A 20,139-nucleotide genomic window follows, 5' to 3' on the forward strand; every position below is an offset into this window, starting at 1 on the left:
TATATATATATATATTTCAAGTTCAAATGTATACTTGCGATCATTAAAATCCGGCTCACCTTGAAAATCACCAATATTTCATTTTTAACGAGCCTTTATAGTAAATAATAATTAACACAAATACAAACTAATGCATGTTTCTGAGAATTGTTATCGGCTTAGCGGTTTCCTTTGTAACAAAGAATTCGAATAGTGTTGATTTCGCGGCACACTTCCCAAAATTAACGGTACGGTACCTGCAACTGCCGCTTGTTTTAAATGTCTCATTTGTGCTCTGACTTTCTGTTCAAACGCAACGAACAAACGTTTATTATTGCCACCATTAGTGTTTATTAGTGCCATTATTAGTGTTTAGTATTGTTTATTTTTTGCCAAAAATGCCTTTGACTGTTGTTGAAACGGCACGAATTGGTGCGCTTGTGGAAGACGGTCACACTCAAAGGCAAGTCGCAAGAACTGTTGACGTAAGCCTTTCTACGGTTCAACCAGTGCTTTAACGCTTTCAGGAAACGGGTTTGCTAACCAGACGACCTGGCTCTGGACGAAGAAAAACGAACACGGCACGAGATGACCTTGTTTCCTTGTGTTTCAGGCTTTACGAAACCGGACCTCAACTGCGGTTATGCACCGAAATCGTCTACAGGAAGTACGAAATCGCAATGTTAGCGTTGCGACAGTCAGGAGAAGACTTCGGTCTTCTGGACTATCTTCTCGGGTAATGGCTACATGACCGCCACTTCGCCGGGCGCATTGAGTTGCACGACTAGCTGTTGTTCGACAATACGCGCATTGGGGAATTAACGATTGGAGCAAAGTATTATTCTCAGATGAATCCCATTTCTGTCTAATTGGATCCGATAGACGTGTAAGAGTTTGGAGGAGAACCGGCGAACGATTTTCACAAGCTTGCATTACTCCAAGAATGTCCTTTGGTGGAGGCTCGGTCATGGGTTGTACGGGGAGGTGTATCATTCGACTTCCGCACAGAATCACCCTTCATCGAAATTGGGTCCTTAACTGCACGAAGGCACATTACGGAGATCTGGAAGAACATGTTATGCCCACCATGGCAGGACTTGGAGAAGACACCGTTTTTATGCAGGACAACGCGCGACCGCTTGTTGCCAGGATCAGTATGCAATACTTGGACGAGGTTGGAATTACGAGTTACTTTGGCCAGCAAGGTCTCCGGACCTGAATCCCATCGAACATTCCAAGTGGACCGGAAATTGTTATTAACAAATAGCTAAAATAAATAAATTACAAAAAAAATTCCCGAATCGCTACGAGTAAATTTTTTAGGTGAATTTCATCGAAATAAATACTTTTTCTATCTTGGTAATTTTTCGAAAAATGCTTCCTTTTCGAGTTATTTGCAAGTTTTTGTTAAAAAAATGCCTTAATTAGTGATTGTAGCGAGTATTTTTCTAAAAAATACTAAATGAATTGTAATTCTATAAAAAAATGTATGATCTTTAAACCTTCAAGTACAAGTAAGAATATTTTGACAAGGATACATGGATTCTAACTTGCTGGAAACACGAAACCAAATATTTCGAATATGCATGTCGAGCAATCTATCACTAAGCGTGTACGGTTGCAGCGGTACTGCGATACAATCGAGTGGTGCACAGAAATCTTTGTTTAAATTTAAAACTATGTTTTTAGCAAGATATAAACCACATATCCTTGTCAAAATATTCTTACTTGCACGTGAAGCTTTAAAGATTATAAATATTTTTGTACAATTGCAATTCATTTAGCAGTTTAAAAAAAATCACTAATTAAGTCATTTTTCAACAAAAAGCTGCAAATAACTCGAAAAAGAAGCTTTTTTCAAAAAAAATTTTACTCGAAGCGATTCGGGAAATTGTTTTTTTGTTAAAATTATTTGTTAATAACAATTTTCGGACCACTTGGGAAAAAATACATTTGACCTTTATATAGAATCGAATAAAAAAAGGTTTGGTGCGGTAGAAATGCAAAAAAAAACTTAGTCGGTATGTTCCGTTTCTAAGCGCCTTTTTAGGGGTAAACACCTGGCCTAAAAGATTGGTTGGACAAATCGCAGGCAAATAGCACCAAAAGGGATCATTAAGTTTAATAAATAGGTTAATGTTAGAACCATGTAAACAGTGTCGCTAAAAGAGTTAAGGATGACAACTCCGGGTATCTAGGGACACCCAGCTTTTATTAGAATTCTCCCGGCATACGAAATGACAAGATTCTGTTACAGGCCACGCTTGGCAAAACATACAAAAGATAGGTTTTAGCTCGACAGCAGGCGCTAAAACCTGTGCGAAAGCCACGAACATAAATGTATCTATACATACTGACATACAAAAGATAGGTTTTAGCTCGACAGCAGGCGCTAAAACCTATCCGAAAGCAACGAACATAAATGTATAAGTGTATACACAGAGTATCTTTTAGACCCCAGTTCAAAGGACTCAATTTACAATATAAAACACCATGTATAAAATATAACGGAAAGACAAAAGGTACGGACCAAGAAAGAGATCATCCACCCGTTGGATAAATACAAAGTCCTGGGTAAGAGCACAAAATAAAATTAACAGAAAAGTTGCTCCACACTGTTTCCATACTTTAATGAATCAGTAAATCAGAAGAGATGATTGTAAAATATTAGATTTACGGAAATGTAAATTTTGGTTAAAATATCTTGATATAATTAATGAAAACAATCATAGAAAGATATAATAATCAATTTATTTTTCTAAATAGTTGATGATAAAAATGGTTTTTTTCACTTGTCAATGACAACTAAAATGGGACGTAAGTACTGGAAACTTCAACTTAAATTTTGTTGCCAGATAAGTAAAAAATTATTTTAAAATATACAGAATACAAAGAACATCTATACGAACTATACGAACACACTACTGGAACAGTTAAAGTGCTTGACACACTCTAAAATGAATTACATCCAGAACAACAGACAAGCATAAATACTGTCTCCACAATTATTTAATATATACGAGAAGCATATTATGAGAAAAGCGCTTGAAGGATGGAAAAAAGCATCTCAATAAATGGCCGAAAAATAAACAACCTACGTTTTGCAGATGGCACAGCCCTTCTTGCAAATAGTCAAGAAGAGTTAGCTGATCTCCTAAGACTGGTTGAAAACGAAAGTCAAATATTTGGTCTGCAATTAAATATATCAAAGACAAAGATCATGATAGTAGATAGACAACATAACAATTATCCACACATAACCACGCGTGACCGGCTTGAGGTTGTAAGCTCATACTTATATCTGGGTAACTAACACACGGTCACGAAAGGAAGAACATAGATGTGATCTAGCAAAAGTCGCCATACGAAAAATGGCCAAAATATGGAAGGACTCTCAAATTTAAGGAAATCTAAAAATGAGGTTGATGCTTAATATACGCAATTCAGAACATAGGAATGTAAATCTTAGACAATACGCCAAGCGAAAAGAAGAAAGACACATGAGAGTAGACACAGAAACATGGAAAGACTTATTATCACAAGGAAGATCCCCAACAAGATGGATCGACCAAATTACAGGAATGTGCAAAAGACCTATGCATGACATGCACGATGACCACTACACTCCCTCCGGGATCAGGACTGAAGAGAGGGAGATGGAAATACGATCTAACGCGTATCACAATAAAATGTGCAGCAAGAAGCACAGGACAGAAACAGATGACAACATTTACGAGATTCATAAGTTTAGTATGAGAAAGGAACCCTAGAACAAAACTACTTTTTATTATGAAGCATCTGGCCAAACTGATCTAAAGTTTGTACGAAAACAACGAAGAAATCGACCTAGAGAACGAGAAAAAAACTACTTTTTATCATGAACCATCTGGTCAAACTGATCCAAAGTGATAAATACAAACTGAAGTTTGTACGAAAACAACGAAGAAATCGTGAGATTAGAAAATATCTACAAACACAATATAAAATCAGAACAGATACAAAGCAGATCTGAATATTATCCCCGAGGCTAAATCTATACAGCTAATATATGAGACTGGTTTTGGATCAGCCTGGAAGCATTTCAACCAGTGGAATTAGAATGTCTAACTTACACTTTGCTGACCATACATTGCTTGTCGTTCAAAGCAGAGAGTTTAGCAGTCAGTGAGAAACACGAATTAAAAATTAATATAAACAAGATAAAGGTAATGATTGCAACAGAACCAACAATTTTATATATGAGGGGTACTGCCGTCAATAACGAAAGGAATTGTGAATTGAAAATTCGGTTACAGATGGACAGAATAATATGTTTAACCTCGTCAAAATATCAAAAAACACGATTATAACAAACAATAAAACATAGCCTAATGAAATAGCAATGGAAGAGTATGGGATTCTTAATTAAGGTACCTATAGATGATAATATTAGCGAAAACATTGAAAGAGAAAGGTTTTTTATGCAGGGGATTGACTGGACAGCTAGGTGAATATTCTAGTCAGAAAAATCAAGAATTCGCATCATAATGTAGTCTTATATTTTTTCGAGTTCAGGAAGTATCATTAAAGACTAAAATTCTCATTATTAATTTAAAAATAATTCAATTTTATTTACAAATTCTAACTATTCATAATAGATTTTTGCCTTCATCTTCTTTTCTTCTTTAAATTACTTCTTCTGATTTCTAATTCATTTCTATTATTTTAGGGAAAGCAAAATGAGGTTTTTTGCGTAGAATTAGAAAAACTGCTATAAACAAAAAAAAAATTAAAAGTGACTTGATCAATTTAAAAACATGTCAAATTTTTTGCGCCATAATATTTTCTACTACTACCATCAACAAAACGAAAATTCATACGACTGCAATCGACAAGGACTTTTCTTTGTGCTTCTTGGATGGTTGGAGCTTTTGCAGGACTCCTAATGACCTTGGCATCTTATTTATGACTTTAAAGCTACATATTCACAATAATTCGTCACTTTTTGTCAGGCAAATAACACAAGAATTAAAAAAAATTTAAGTCTTACAAAATAAAAACCTAGATAAATTTTTAATCAAATATTAGTTTTCGTTCGAACTAATGTATATATAGAGGTGTTACGTTGCTAAACATAAAACTACTAATTTCAAGCTAAGAAACTAAAAATGCATCAGTCTGCTTCGAAAGCTGTATAAAGTATAAAGCAAATTCATGGCTCCTAAAGAGATATCTATACGATTCAAAAAAACTATTCTCGGCTAACAATTGTTCAAATAATGGATTATCCACCAAAAGAATGTAAATTTCAGTAGTCATTTTAAGACAATGTGACATAAAACTTGTGCTAACATTGGTTCAGATAAAATATGCTCAACAGTTTCTTTTTATGAAATCACCTTTTGGTATTTATGAATGATAACCACATGAATTGAATACGATTATTATTGTAGTTGTAACAGACATGTTTAAAAGTGGCGATGAAAATCATTTTTACAATATATTTTCACTATAGACAATACACTATATACTATTCACTTTCACTATTCACTATTTTTGTCTATATGTAGTTAAAACTTTGGCATAAAATTATATTTTTTATATGTATATTTGGATTTTCTAGCGTCTTATATCGGTCGCCTCAGTCCACTAGTGAATTACAATTCAAAACAACAGGAGGCAGGTGAACAATCCTAGATACATCCATCTATTTATTTCTGTACCGAATTCTATTCATTCTCGAATATAGGCCTTCACCGTTTTTTACTTTTCTTATACTGTTGTGTCATCCACCTTGTTCCAGCATATTTATTAATATCGTCAATTGATCTCATTTGAGCTTTCCTCTTCCGATCTTGTATTCCAATACACAATATTTATCCAATTTTTATATTTATTTACACTATCTACTTTTTTTATAATAATTCACTATTCAAAAACCAATCAGTTATATAACGTAAAAACCCTTTAATTGAACACATTGTGCGCATTTTTCTCTAAAAGCTGCACATAAATAGAAAGTTTGAACCTATTTCGACAATTTAATATTGAAAAAAAAAATGGAAGAAACTGTATTTTCATTAAGTTAACAAGCAATAAACAAATAGCTTTTCGCCCTTGCAAAATCACACAGCGGGCGAGTAAGTGTTGTAGATATTCGCCTGTATCCAGCAGTTATTAAAATGTTAAAATAGCTACTATTTAGTACACGTACACGTAAATAACACGTACCCGCCCGCTCTGTGTTTGTGATTCTGATGGGCGAAAAGCTATTATTGGTAACTCAATCGCATAGAAAGTTTCTTACATTTTTTTTCAGCAGTAAATTGTCGAAATATGTTTAAACTTTCCAATTATGTGCAGTTTTCAGAGAAAAATGCACCATGTAAAAAGTTATGAGGACTAAATCTTCGATTTCTAGACTTAAAAATATTGATAACGTTTAAACTATAAACTTGTTATATACAGCACATATAACATTTTAATATATTTTAGCTGTATTTTGTGATGGGACTTTTGTGAAAATTGGTACGACTTTTTGTGATAGGGGACCTACATATTCGTATTCAGCAAAAAATTTTACGTAATTATACGTAAAAATTACGTAGAATAGTTTTCAACTATCCACCCATACAGTCATACATACAGAAAGGTACCCTACCGTCTGACTAAAAGAAACTCACGTTTATTAATATTACCCAAATATTAAAAACATTCAATATGCCTTAAAACGAGCCTCTTGTGACTACAAATAAATCGTATTCAGTTCATATAATTAAGTATACCTCGGTAAATTAGTATAAAAAATGATACCGCATTAAAGAAAACCGTTTTGAATATACTTTAAACAAACGAAGGTTAAGACACCATCCTTTGGGTAATTTATATAAAATTGATATGAAACGACGTTTACAACTCGTAATTTTCTTTTGTTGAATGTTTGTAGAAACCCAATAAAAAACAATGGGCAAACCTAAAGATTTTCTAGTACAATACATTGTAGGTCTCATTACATTATAAAATTTACCGTTGAATATATATAATTTTTGGAAACCGCTATACGCAAGAAATAAAAAATGTCTAGTCAAGCAGGTGATAGAAATATTTAAAATATTTAAAGAAATATTTTAAAAAAGTTTACTTTTTTCCTTAATATTCATACGCACTCTTGGATATTCATTCTGCTCTGCTATTCCTATCTTCACTACTACTATTATATGATGATTTTTTGTATCTTCGTCCATTGGGGATACATTTGTAAGTTTTCATTGCTGGTGGTATGTCTGTTTTCTTTTCTTATATCAGCCCGTTCTTGCATGACGTGTGTCCTCGTCATCTTCGTCAAAAACTGTCAAAAACTTCGTAAAAAAAAAGTTACGGTGCTTTTCACCAATAATATATTTAAATGTTTTTATTTGATAATAATGGTTTTAACTGGCGCTCTCTAGCTATCCTCTGCAATGATTTTTTCCGTCGTCGTTCGACTTCAATCAGTATAGATGTCAATTAATTTGCAGGGCCCGTTCTATTAATATTCTAATCAAATATATGACATCGTCAATATTTTCAGCAGGGACAACTTGGTCGACTGCAAAACGAGTTTTAATTTAATATACTCCCATTTTACTACATTTCTTGTACCAACAATGTACAAGAACTGATTTTTGAGTTATCAGACTTGTGTTTAGATGAATCTTAAAGATGGGACGATTTTACTAATTAAGGGACCAATTTAGTAAGAAAAATAATTCCCAAGCAACTAAAACGTTGCTCAGAAGTGGGGAGGGAGGGGGGCGAACGGAATTTTGATTATTAGTTATTCAGCAAAAAAACTAATATTTTTAGCTACATAATATGCAATAGTTATTTTTTCAGTAAAGAAAAAAGCTGTCTGTAAATTTATTAACCTTCCGATAGGCGCACGATAGCTCGTCTTTTTATCTATTTGTCTATTTTAGTAATACTAATCCATTGTCAAATTTTGTCGCTTGAGATCAGTATATTCAAGTAGTTATAACCTCTATCGTATGTGGTACATACGCGCGACCTTTTATGTAACTTTTTACTTTTATTTTTTCAAACGATATTACGAGTATATTATAAATTTAACTTATTTCACATGTTTAATGCAATGATTACAAAAATATACGTTTTGGCAATAGGGCTATCGGAACAAATTATTTTAAAATCGATAATCCATTACCTATATTCTAAGTTTTATTTCTAAGTGTCGAAGCGCTTAGAAATATGATTATAGGTAACGATTAGCGTGACAATGAAAATTTTATAGACTACAATGATATCTATCCAGGAATGTGAATGGGAATCTAAGTCAGAATAAAATAAGATAGAATCTGGGGACGAAGATGACATTGAAAACTTACAATTTTGTCTTTATGAAGCATTAAACGTTAAAGCATTTTTTTTAAATGGCATAAAACTCAACTATATCAATACAATGACAAAATTTAATATAAATTTTTATTTTTAAGCTACCGAAATTAAATTTATGTTAAAATTATTAAATTTGAAATTTAACTTAGAAGTTCTTGAATACCTTTTAGAATAGCTCTATGTAGATTTAAATAAATATTACATACTAATATAACTTTCAATTATTGCCTAAAATATTATAACTAAAGACGCGTATGTCGGAGATACGCGCGACCGTTCTAGTTACTTTGGTAGGCGCGCCTATCGGAAGGTTAAGCAATTTTTAAATTTTTCACTAATCTTTTATTATATAGGCTATTCTAGCTTCCTATGTATTTGTTTTATTCCATCGTAATTTTATTTCATTATTATATATTATATTTGTTATAAAGGGACACGCATCAATTTTAAGAAATAATTGTTTAGATATTAACAATGGTTTCACGTTTTGATAATAAGGAAATTAAAAAAGCCATAAACAAAAATTGTCAATTTCTACCTTATTATATGACAGGGACATATATTTAATTCATTTTTCTTTGTTGTTAGTAGCTTTATCATTGGATTTTTTTCTTTCCAGAAATTAAATATAAACTTTTTATTTAGCGATTTCTGAAGATCTACATTCTTTTGGACCAAGATGTCCAAACAGTACAATGTCACATGTTAAGACACATTTCTTTGCTTTTTTCCAAAATATTGCTTCCCGGTTACATTCTATAAACGAGTATTTACATGCGAATAAACCAAATGTCAACATTTGTTCAGTGGAAAATATGGCAGAAGCAAAATGTCGTTTTCAAATGCTTTAACAGTTTATTTTGGAGATCAAAATCATGGACCATGTAACTGACTTGAATTTTAGAAATGCAAAGAAATAATTAGTTGTTAACTTACAACAATTGTACGTTTTCAGTAGTCAAAAAGTTCCGTGCGCTGTTATGGAAGCTTGCATTGTCCTGATGCAGAATGATTCGACGTATTTTTATTTCTTTTTCGCATTTCTGAGAAAACATTAGGTAAACAAACTGTTATATACCACTTTGAATTTACAATCTTATAATATTTTACAGGAATTATTTCTGGAACACCAAACCCCTTGTATGCATGAATCCAATTTCATCGCCACTAAAAATGTCGTATAGCAATATTGATACCCTGAATTGAATCTTGCACCACATGACAAGAGAGATTTTTTAAATCTTTTTGTTAAAAAGTGAAAATATTTCATTCCTAAGTAATCATGTAATATTGGAATCATTTGTTTCACGGTCGATGTACAAACATGATTGAATTTTCGTAATCTTACTGTAATTAAACAGTTTATCATTATTAACAGTAACATTATTAAATGTTGTCAGTTGTAATTAACACAAATGTCGAAGTTTACGAATTTTTATATGTCCATCGTCTTATAACAGTGTTGCCAGAGACCGAAATTAAAGCAGCAACCCTCGTATCTTTATCCAATTTTACAGGTTTACAAAATACAGATATTTTGCTACTGTAAAACGCTTGCGAAGCTTACAGGATATTAAAAGCATCACAGAGGCATTCATGTACAACATATTCTTCAACGAATTTTAATGTGGTCTTTTCTGACTGTCTTGCATTTTGCAACATACGTAGTTCATAACTCGATTAAATGAAGATGTTCTGTGTCTACATGTATTTAGTGAGCTACTCGACTAGAAATATGGTGGGAGATGTCGACAGGGCCATGACAATAGGATAGTTGTTCTATTTACTTGACTAAAATGAATGTGTTCAAACAGGTCAAGTACTCAATTACTCGACTGAACTAACGACATATGTGAATCCTGCTTAAGAAATCTTCGTGCAATTCAGAGGTAATTACTACTATTAATTAAACTATCCTCGTAGACGACCTTGAATGTTCGAAGTGCATCATTCTCTATAAATGACACTTAATTAATCATTGCTGCCCCCTTCAAAGAGCAAAGAGAACTTCTTGAAGGAGGATCTTCATGCTGGTTGTAGTCGCTAATTTTGTCAGGTAAGAGTGACCAACTAGAAGTTAAGAAAGGCCCAACTACGGTTATCAGACGGTACTCTGGTTTCACTAGTCTTCTTCTTACATGCCTAGCTTTGCTGAGAGTGACCATCCATTCTCTAGCTTCTCGTGAGATAAGAAGGACCAGAAACAAAAAACAAAATAGTAAGATGATCAATACATCGGCAATCATCCGTAAACTATAAAACTGGATCCAGTTATAGTTACAAACTTCGGCTTCGATTCAAAACACGTCAAAAGCAGGCCTAAAGCTTATCCAAAACTCACAAATATAGACGTAGCGCATTCAAAAATATCTTTCAGTATTTTTTTAAATAGATTTTTGGCATTCTTCTCGCATTTCTTATGCCCTATAAGAACGTCAGATGTTCATAGCGTCTATGCATATTTTAACAATTTCTTATGGTCTCCTATCATTTCCTTTATCTGTTGCAATGTTTCCTATTGTTAATCCTGATTTTCTAGATGTGTTCTATCGACCCAATCTTCTTCACTGTCTTTTGGCCTATATCGCTTTCTTTACTAATATATTCTCGTCCATTCTAGTATGTGTCCATACCAGTTCAGTTTTCTTTATTCTATTTTTTTCTCTATTGGTTCCTGGCTTGTTTCTGATATTTTCGTTTCTTTCCATATCCAGCTTCATCTCCCCAGTTTTTTTTCTTAGTTGCTTAATTTCTCAACGGTACTCAAAGAAGAATATATTTTGTTTGTAGTTTATATATTTATAGTTTAGCCATGTTTATTACGAAAAAAGTGGGTTTAGTCTATTCTCGGGATCTGTTGCCTTCTTTTTGTCCTTTCCACGACGTATAGTGTACCATGTACGCACTTTTTAACTTCCTGTTGATCCTAAATTCTCGTGATCTGCTGTGACCCATTTGTCCTTTCCGCACCGTATACTGTTCACCGTGAACGCACTTTCTAATTTCATTTTTTCGATTTCCTCACATCGTCCACATTATTGTCTATAGTTTGTTGTTTTTATATTTTTAAATAGTTTATCCATCTTTATTACAAAGAGAATGCTTATACTATCTTCCTGTTTTATCCCTTGTTGATCCTAAATTCTCGTCATCTGCTGCCTTCCATTTGTCCTTCCCTCACAGTGTACTGTACCGTGTAAGCACTTCTAATTATCTGTAATAATTTTCTCGGTATTCCTAGCTCCTGCATAGTGTTGCCCATTACTTTTCATTGATCCTAAATTCTCGTGATCCGGTGCCTTTTACTTTTTCCCTTCCTCACCGTGTACCTACTGTACCATGTAAGCACTTCTAATTGCCTGTAATAATTTTCTGGATATTTCCAGCTCCTGCATAGTGTGCTATTACTTTTCGATCTGCCGAGTCGATCGCAGCTTTAAGGTCTATGAAGGTAATAATATAATATATGTTGTTTTCCGGATCATTATTTTTTTGTGTGATTATATTCAACTGTTCATCTTCTAGTTTCTCTTCTGATTCTGTTCATAGTCTTCTTTCTATTATTCGCTTAAAAAGCTTGAACACTACTGATGATAGGCATATATCTCTATAATTTCCGCACATGGCCTTTCCTTTCTTATGTATTGGGATCAGGAAGTTCCCTTCCCATTCACTCTGTACTTTATTTGTTCTCCATGTTTCTCTTATTATTTTCAGCAACTATTTCTTTCTTGCTTTCCCTATTTACTTCACCATTTCGGGATTCATTTTATCTGATCCACTGGCCTTTCAATTATTCTACTTAGAGCTTCTTTTAATTCTTCAGTTCTATGGTTCTATCTGTCTCTGTTTCTTCATCGCCCATGTATTTCTCTTCAGAATATTCTCTCCATAACTCGAGTATTTCTGTTATAATCTCTTTATTTGGTTATGTCTCTTACTCCTGAGTAACTTACTCTCCTCTTATAACTTTTTACTTTATCCCAGAAACCTCTGTTTCTGTAAAATTTTGGTTTAGTGATTGACCAAACTTCTACAAAGTCTCTTTTTCCTTTTCTTCCTAGTTATTTTACTATATTTCTGTTTTTTGGTATTCTTTTTTATCATGTTCCGGTCTTGTACGATTCTGTTTTTTCCATGCCTTTTTGTTTTTTTCTCACCTCTTAATGTATGTCGTATTTGACAATTCCGTGCTTTCGTTTAATTTTGCTAAATTCATAAGTTGCCGTATTATTTCTTTAATTTTTTCCCATTTTTCTTCCATCCTCATTGCATGGAAGAAAATTTTCTCTCTCCGCCATTTTGAATTTTTTAACCGGGCTTTCTTGGTGTTTCCTTTTCTTTTGTTCATCTTCTAGTTTTTATTGCTATCTCCTGTATTATACATATATGTTCTTACTGCACCGGTTTTAGCCATGTCATCTCTGCCTTCTGTTACGAATCTGTATTTATCTTATATATTATAGTGCTTGCTGGGTAAACGAGTTCATATTAATAAGTCCTTTGTTTGGCAGAATGTAATCATTTTAATTACATTTCTGTCTATATCCTCTTCACTAAGTCTTCCCATGTACCCAAGGCTTTTGTTTTCATACCTACATATCCTATCCTTGCGTTCCAATCTCCCATCAACAGTATTCTTTCATATTTTTCTCTTATCCATCTCGTCCACGGTATTCTGTAGGTCGTCGTAATGTTTCTCAAATTTTTCTTCTATTCCTTCTGTTGGTGCATATATTTGCACTATGTACAATTATTCTTCTATTTCTATTTTATTGTACATTATTTCCGATGACATAGGTTTGAATTCTGATATTCTTTTGTCTACCTCCTCCGTTACTATCTTTCCTACTCCATTTGCTCTGTGGTCTTTGTCCACTCCAGAGTAATATATTGTCTAATTTTCTGTTATTTTGCCTTGTCTTTCCCACATTTCTTTGTTTCGCCAACACCTATTATTTGTATTTTATATTCTACCATTTATCCCATTTATTCATACAGGTTCTTTGTTATCTATATTCATATCGCTTGTCTCTGCCTTATCGTCATTGTCTTTACTGTCCTCCGTTAGTTTTTGAAACATATATTTCTAAATTTTCGTTTACTTTATTCCATTCCCAATCGTCCCGATTTACTGTGACTATTATATTCTATTTTTACTTATTTTTTCTTTTATTTTCATTTGTAAAAAGTTTCCGTCATGATATTATTTAGGAAGTTTATATTTGTTTTTCATGACTGCTTGTTTGTCTTCACCATTGTTTAATTGTATGACGCGGAGATTTATTCCTATTTTCATTGTATTTCTAACGTCTAGTTCCAGCTTAGGTTGGTTGGGAATTTTTTTTTAATACCGCTTTTGATATCTGTTTGATTTCCCGTATCATTTTTCAGACCGCTTCGAACAATACTATTTTTTATTTTTTTCTTTATCGACCCATTCCATGTAACTACCATTCCACCTGTCACTTTTTAAACCTCACAATGTTTTTGCTCATAATTCCCTAGAAATTTACAATTTATTATGTAACTAGAATTAAACAACTTCCTAACCAACTGTTTGCTTACAAGGATCGTCTCCATATTTAGTAGAATAAGTTACCAACTGTTTGTGTTTGTGATCAAATTTCATGTATATACTTTACCTTTTTCATAATCTAACTTTAGAAGAACTGACATTATTATTTAAATTTTCTCTCTTTTTACGATTATTCTTAATCCTAAAAGACCTACATTGTACTGTACACTATGAAACTTACTCTATGTCGATCGAAATAAACTCCATCTCTATTATCATCGAACCGAATTTAAGACTTTCGTAGAAACTAATTGTACAAACAAAGATGCAAAGATCATTTTGGAGTCCATACTAAATAAAATAAAAATAATGCTTTTTTCAATTGTTTTCGTAGCATTATTTTTCACGTTTCTTTTTTCGTTCTAAAAGATAATTTGGTTTCAAGTGCCATACCGTCACTTCTCAGTGTTTCGGGGTTGGGAACCAATTCATTGGATTTTTATTAGTGTTAATAACAAAATGAATGGTTAAAAATAAAGCAATGAAGCTGTGACATGTGAAATGTAAAAAGATACAAACATAACCTCACTCGTTTTGACATCCAGTTTTAAGAAAATCTTTAAAAAAACATGATACACAATAAATACGTGCATATAAAGATATAGACCATGCAACTGGACAACCAAATTGTTAACTACTAGTGTAAATTATAACAAGCTATTTTATTCACGTATTTAGGTTAAATATATATATTTAGTAATGAAGTATATCAAGAAAATAAAAATAACTTTCTAAATGCAAATCTTAGATTTCAACATAACATTTCTTATTTGTAACATTTATAAATCATAATTAGTGACTATGGCTACAGCTTCACGATAGTTTCGCTGCCATCAGCTTATAACAGGTATAAATACATTACCCATGACTGTAAAAAAACTTAGCAGTAAAACAGACTGCTTCATCGTAAAACCTGCATCAAAAAGTTCAAAAGAATGTAATTGATCATCAGAGTGTACACAGTCACACGTCTCGAGGTACTTCCCAAGTCATTTATGTTCACAGTAAATGAAGAATATGGCTCTGGGTACCTATAAAATCATTTATGTGTATAGATACGTCTTAAGTCATCCACACAATTTTACTTTCCAAATACTGGTAGATCTATAGACTTCTGAAATCACTCTTAAATCAGGTTTATGTCTATAGGTAGCTTTAATATAACTCATGTGTCTTGGTATTTCCCAAATAGCACACACATCTTTAGGTACTTAAAATCAGTCTAATATCTCTATTATTTTCAAAATCAGTTTTCTGTTTTCAAAATCAATGATACGTTTCTAGGTACTTGCCAAATCAATTATATGTTTTTTTCTAGATCACTCATATGTCTCAACTTATTTCTCAAATAGCTCACATTTAGCTGCTTCTTCATCATCATCACCATCATCAGTTAGGCTACAGCCCTTCGTGATCACTGGCCTGCCTCAAAACATTCTTCCGTCCTTCCCTGTCAAGTGTCTTCTCCATCCTCATACTCCAATCTCCTTGCAAATCGTCCAGATACCTAAGTTTAGGTCGCCCCCTTCTTCTTCTTCACACCTGCCTTATTAGCATTGTTATTTTTGAAGGATCACTTTCATTCGTCCACAAGCGTGGCCCACCCAGCTTAGGTGGTTTATTTTGAAGAACTTTACACGATATCTGCACCAAAAAGTCTTCAGTCTAGGTTCTTCTTACAACAGTCAAATGTGACAAGTATTCTTTAAATTAGTCATGGTACTTAAGAAACTAGGCATACGTCTCGGCTATTTTTGAAACCACAATATATTTCCTAAATTACGTATTCCTTTAGGTACCTCTGAATTCGCTCAAGTCTTTCGAAATTTCTCATATGTCTATAGGTCTTCCCAAATTAGTTATACAATTCAAAAACCACTCATATATTTCTAGATGGTTTCCAAATATCTCAAAACATTTAAGTATTTTCTTAAATATCTCTAAATGTTTTCAAAATTAGCTGTAGTCTCTAAATACTCAGGAAAGAAGCATGTCTCTGGACACCTCCCAAATCACTAGAGTGTATATAGGTCCTTCTCAAATCACTCTTACGCTTAAGTACTTCCCAAAATATATGTACCATCATATCTCTAGATACCTTTAAAATGTTACACATACCTCTAAATGTTTTTAAATTACCGAGTTAAAAAAACCTCACCATTTAGCCGTAATGTATTGTAATTATCTAAATATTACCTGAATAGGTAAATAGGAAAAACATGTAACATACCTATATTTGAATTTATTCAAACGTACCTAAATAAAAATTTTTAATGAAGTCTAACATATATTACTATTATCGAAAATAAATGGCTATAAATAAATGCATTTTTTTCCACTAGTAGTATACACTATACAGTCCTTTTGCTTGGTCTAAATGTACAAAATAAAGAGGTAAACGCGTTTGTTTGTCGGGTGGTGGTGGCAAAAGAGTCAGGCGATGTATTTTGAAACATTAACCAATGTAAAAAAATTTCTGTTTGAATTCGGCAATTCAACTAAGCAGCTAGCATGACTTCGAAGCAGAATCATGCATGTAACTGTTAAAAAAGTCAAAAAGCGGGGGCTCCCAACGATTTAAAAAACGATTAAGGCCAAAATTACAGGAAACCATGTCAACTTTAATGAAAAATGATCTTATGCTCGTCAATTATATCATAAAATAAGAAAAGCATATTTGATTATATACAAAAATTGATAAGTTAAACCATTAATATTTGCAATATATAAAAAAACTACCCCTACCATGTTCATTCTGGTCATACTTTGTGAAAATTTCTTTTAATAATAAATAATCAGTTTTTTTTTTAATTTTTACAAAATTTAAATTGATTGAGTCAATTGAGTTTGTTAATCAAAATGCTTTTTAATTGAATCATTTTTATAATACAAAACAAAAATTTTTGTAACCCAAAAAACCAAAAATATGTAAATATAAACAGTATTTTTGGACTGTAATGAAATATGATAGGCAATCCAAATATACTGCCAAAGTGCCCAAAAATTTAAAAACATCTACCCCAAAATATGTATTAAACAAATTTAGAACTCAATAGAAATATTATATTTTCTAAAGATTTACAGTTACTATACGAAATATACGTTATTATTTGTGGTAACGGTCAACTGAAGCACATTAATTGATGTAGGACTTTCTATAGCTCCCGCACAGAAAATTCTTGTGATTTCGAATGCATAGCACAATAACACCATTTAAGAGACAAATAGAATGTACAGATTTGAGACACAATCCACATAAATGAAAAATAGAATACCATTATATGCATACATAAAAGAGTGTAAAATAAAAAAAAATATTGTCAGAAAATACATTGGATCGTAAGTAATTCAGAGCTGGCAGACGAAAAAAATTCTTCTCAAGTTCTCAACTATACTGGTAGGAGATTATAAAGTGACTCTCCAGTACTCTATGTAGGACAAAACTGTGGAAATTCATATCACCGACACGGCACGCCCGAATGTCTAAAAGGGAACCGTTCTGTGGATATATAGGACAAGTGTGAAAAAGATATAACCAAATAAAAAAATCGGAGTAAATGAGAACGTGACATTCGGGACATTATGCCATTAACTTTAACGTTAACACAAACAGAAATGGTCCAGAGAAATACGATAAAAAAATACCCTGTTGGATACTGACCCGCCCAGGTATTTAACAAGTTTTTTGAGTTTTATGTACCTCGATGTTATCTGCAGTGGGTTCGGTGGACTTTTTAAATTATTATATATTATATTAACATTTAAGGCCAACAATGCAGTATTTAAGAACTTTTGTCTACTAGTGAAAAGTAAAGCATTTTGGACGAATTTGGAGGTAATTTTTATTTGATAAAACACTTTTAAAGTCTTCAAATGGCGATTTGTGAATGTTGATTTACAAATTTGTTGATTAGAAAACTGTAAAAAAAAAGAATGCTAAATTTTTAATAAATATTAATAACTATTTTAAAAATGAACATGCCACCTTGAAATTGCAATCATTGCTGAAGTTGCGTCTCATTGTGTAAAATATGTGGTTAAAATTTCAGAGTGATTCCCCAATTAGTTTAATAATTATTCAATTTTTTTATCAAACAATTTTTTTTGCAATAACACAAGTAAAAAAATTAATTTACAGTGATTCTACGGGTAGCATAAGCAAGAAAAAGTTATTCTATCATAAGAATTAAAAAAAAAAAGTTAAAAAAAAACATTGCCAACGTTGCAAAACTTGATTGCAATTTTTTGCTTATAAACAATTTGAATAACTTTTTGATATTGCCCGGGAAAAAAATATTTTTCATATTCGAAAAGATGGCAAGTTAAAAAAAGTTGTCCTACGATTATTCTGGATGAAGTTTGTCCCTTTTTCAAATCGGCGATATTGAAAAATGAAATATGAATTTAAACTCGAGCTATAAAATATCTCCGGTTTTTGTTTATGGATTTTGAATTTTTTTTTATTTTGTTTGTACTCTTTGCATACATTACGAATATGTCGTTTCTATAAATTATTAAAAAAATGAGCAACTTCGTCCTTTTTTTAATTTGTTCAAAAATAAAAACTCGAATACGGAAAAATACCTTTTTCCCAGGCAATAACGAAAAAGTTATTCTAAACGGCTCTAAGCAAAAAATTGCAATGTTTTTGCAATTAAGTTATGTAATGTTGGAGATGGTTTTTTCCCACCTTTTTTAAATTCTTTTGATAGGATAACTTTCCTTCTTACTTACGTTTTTTACAGTTTTCTAAGCAACAAATTAGTAAATTAACATTCATAACCAGTCGGTCAATAAGTCACGGGCCTAAACAGTAAAACAAAATTCGTTTGCAAAAATTATTAGTTATTCATCAAAATAATCTTCTTTAGCGGTGATACGCTCATTTCGACGCTTTTCTAATTTTTCGATGCCGCCCTTGTAAAACGATTTATCCTCGCCTTCAAAATAGGCTTCAGTTTCGGTGATTACTTCCTCATCGGAGCGATATCTCTTACCACGGAGGCCTTTTCTTTGCGATTTCGGTCTTCAAACGCTCCAATAAACCAATATAGTAGTCGCTGTTGATTGTTTCAAATAGTTATAAATAATAATTCCTTGCGGATCCCAAAATATAGAGGCCATAACCTTTCCAGCGGTTTGTTACGTCTTACGTCTACAAAACATGTCCAAACAGCGCCAGCGCCGAAATTCATATATTCGTTGTTGTTTTTGCTCTGATTTTTCGATGGCTTCGGAAATAACTGCATCATTTGACCTTCCGAAGCGCTCAGCAACATTGGTGTCGGTACGACCTCGTTTAAATTCAGCAAACAAACCATCCTTTAATGGTTGTAATCGATGGAGCACACTTTCGGTAACACTTTTTGAGTCATTGCTTCAGTTTGGACGGTATTTTTTTCCCATCAAATTACAGTGATAAATCAACACACGAAATAGCTCTGAATCCATTGTATATAAAAATCATAAAAGTAGCGTCACTTCAAACAATGTACCCCGGTAAATAATAATCCGAATGTCATGAACATTTTGTCAGTAAGCTTTTGAAGGTTAGGACTACCAATGACACATGGACAATTCATTAGTCACCATATCAAGGTTAGGCTCGGGACTTATTCACCAAATATTAAATCGCCATTTTAATGTTTTAAACGCGTTTTATCAAATAATTAACTCCAAATGCGTTTAAAATGCTTTATTTTTTACTGGTAGACCAAAGTTCTTAAAATCGTAGATTTTGGCATTTAATTGTTAATAATTTATCACGGGAATAGCTTGCTTCTATGGACTACAAATACATAAACACATGTACACATACACATATGTACGTGTACAAGGTAACGAGTAGTGAAGCAACACTAGTCTCAGACTCAATGACTCCAATTATGGTCCTACAGGTGACTTTCTGCACGGTAAACTAGCTTCGACAAAACTAACTGTTGCTATGAGAAAGTACGATGTAGCCTTGAAACAATGGTCCTATAATAGGGCCAAATAAAAGGTCCATTGGGTTTTCGCAGAGAGCTTATATACATATATAATCTGACGAAGCCCCGACAACTTGTATAATAGTTAATAGAAAGGGTACAAAAGTCAATTGGTCATAGTACGACCGGTGTACAATTTTTTTACAAAGCGAGAGCTTCTTGAGGGCAGCTATTTACTCAAAATTTGACAATATATATTAATAATTTCTACTACTAATAAAC

The 20,139-nt window shown here is 32.6% G+C and overlaps 1 protein-coding gene across 11 annotated transcripts in view; it reads right to left on the bottom strand.

Annotated features, from left to right (window-relative positions):
- Positions 1-20,139, bottom strand: part of kis (chromodomain helicase DNA binding protein kismet) — a 175,354-nt gene that overhangs the window by 66,403 nt on the left and 88,812 nt on the right. The gene's annotated exons all lie outside the window — the stretch shown is intronic.

Source organism: Diabrotica undecimpunctata, chromosome 8 (genome assembly GCF_040954645.1).
Source record: "Diabrotica undecimpunctata isolate CICGRU chromosome 8, icDiaUnde3, whole genome shotgun sequence".
Taxonomy (NCBI): Eukaryota; Metazoa; Arthropoda; class Insecta; order Coleoptera; family Chrysomelidae; genus Diabrotica; species Diabrotica undecimpunctata.